Genomic DNA, 1,896 nt, shown 5'->3' on the forward strand with positions numbered 1-1,896 from the left:
ATTTATTGAATTTATTGAATTTGAGATAAGTTATGATTATTATCCAATTTTACAATTATTGGATTATTTTCTATATTTGAATTATAAAGTTGATAGTTATGAAATAATAAAGATTTTATATGATTTGGATTAGATAAGTAATATTTTAAATATTAATACAGCTAATTTTGGAAAATGAAGAAATTAAGTATATTATTTCTAATTATTTGATTTGGGCATTTTATTGAAAGTAATTTGTAAAAATTGATGATCAAATAGTATTTTCTATATACAATTAGTGTTGGATTTAATTTGGATTTCAATTACTATATTATTCCCAATTTTATTGGAAATTACCAAAATATCCCTAACCCTAATTTGGATACACCATCCCCTAAAATCCTTCTCCTCACGCTGCGCAGCCACCAGTCTCTCATTCATCCTCTTTGCTGTGCAAACACACACAGCCGCAGCAGTAGACTCTTCCCCCTTTCACCCTCAGCAAACTCACGAGCATGAAACCCTAATCCTTCCCAATCCAGCCGCCGCACTCAACCTGTTTCCCTTCCTCCTTCCATTCACACAAACGCAACACAATCAGAAGCAGCAGCAACACTGCAATGAGAAAAAAGAGAAGCTGAAAGGGAGGTCTGAGAGACGAAGGGCTTAGAGGGGAGGGAGACGCCGTCCTCCCTGTCGCCGGAACCGCGAGGAGCGTCGCCGCCAAAGACGTGTCGTCGTTTCTGCCCAGTCGTGGTTCTGCCATCCATCACCTCGTTCCGTCACCTGAAGCGAATCGCAACGACGAGAGGGAGAGCTCGTGCGCGAAGGGAGCGCGAGAAGGAAGGAAGGTCACGCGAACCACAGCGCGGAGCCGCGCTGCTGTGCGCTGTCGCCGTTGCGTCGGACTGCTGCCGCCGTCGAGCTTCGAGGAGAGAGAAGGAGGTTGCGTGGAAGATGAGGCGCGATGGTGGTAAGAGGTTCTGCCACCCCTCTGCTGTTGCTGAGCTGCCGCCGCCGCTATGAAGGCTCCGCCACTGCCTTGTTGCTGCTGGGGAGAAGGAGACCAGAATGGGTAAGTAGGAGGGGTTTCTGCCACCGTTGGAGCTCAGTTGCCGTTGTTGTCATGGCCGCCGCGCCTTTGGCTGCTGGGAGCAGTATCGTGGCCGCCAGAACCAGTCTTTCTTGGTAAGCATTTTTGCTTCCGAAACCCCTTCAATTGTGTACTCTGTTATAATCCGTTAGAAAATCTGAGACGTTGGTTACACAGGGTTGAGTCCCGGTATTTGTGCGTCGGAATTAAAGATGCTGTTGGGCCACCGGAGCTTCTGGCCGCTCACGGATCTTTTGTCGGGCAATTCGAAGTCGTAGCTGCTTCGCTTGTTAGTATAGTAAGTATTTCGCGTTTCGAAAACCCCTGCTTTAGCATTCGGTTATGTTTGGCTAAAGACCTTGAGGCTTGGTGACGTAGGTTTGAGTTCCGGTGATTTCGTGTCGCATAAGTGTTGCGGAGGCTGCCGTGTCATTCCTTTTATTTCAGTAAGTGTTTTATCTCGGAGATCCTCGCCATTTGTTTTCAGTCATGAGTTTTAAGATTTCCGCGATATTGATGTGTTAGGAAGTAGTAGCTGAGCTTATATGTGGCGCTGAGGCTGTTTCTTATATTGAGAAAAACACGCGGAGCCGGGATTTTGATTGTGATTTCGAGCTGAGGCGAAAAGGACTCTGAGAGACGTTTGGGTTATGGAATTTGCGTTTTGAGGTAGGGGTACTTTCCGAAAACTATAATTTATTATTGGAATTATTACATATGGATACTGATGTGAGATATGGTGTATTTTGTGATTGTATTTGCCTTATGTATTATTTGATTGACTCGAATGATTATGGATGTTTGTTTGGCTGAATTGTTGTGCA

General features: G+C 44.8%; 1 long non-coding RNA gene across 1 annotated transcript in view; it reads left to right on the forward strand.

Annotated features, from left to right (window-relative positions):
• Window positions 505-1,896, forward strand: part of LOC110263390 — a 3,299-nt gene continuing 1,907 nt past the window's right edge. The window contains exons 1-3 of the long non-coding RNA XR_002348936.1: window positions 505-1,167; window positions 1,250-1,370; window positions 1,451-1,741. This is a non-coding gene — a long non-coding RNA (uncharacterized LOC110263390). The remainder of the gene's footprint in view (window positions 1,168-1,249; window positions 1,371-1,450; window positions 1,742-1,896) is intronic.

Source organism: Arachis ipaensis, chromosome B06, assembly GCF_000816755.2.
Source record: "Arachis ipaensis cultivar K30076 chromosome B06, Araip1.1, whole genome shotgun sequence".
Classification (NCBI taxonomy): domain Eukaryota; kingdom Viridiplantae; phylum Streptophyta; class Magnoliopsida; order Fabales; family Fabaceae; genus Arachis; species Arachis ipaensis.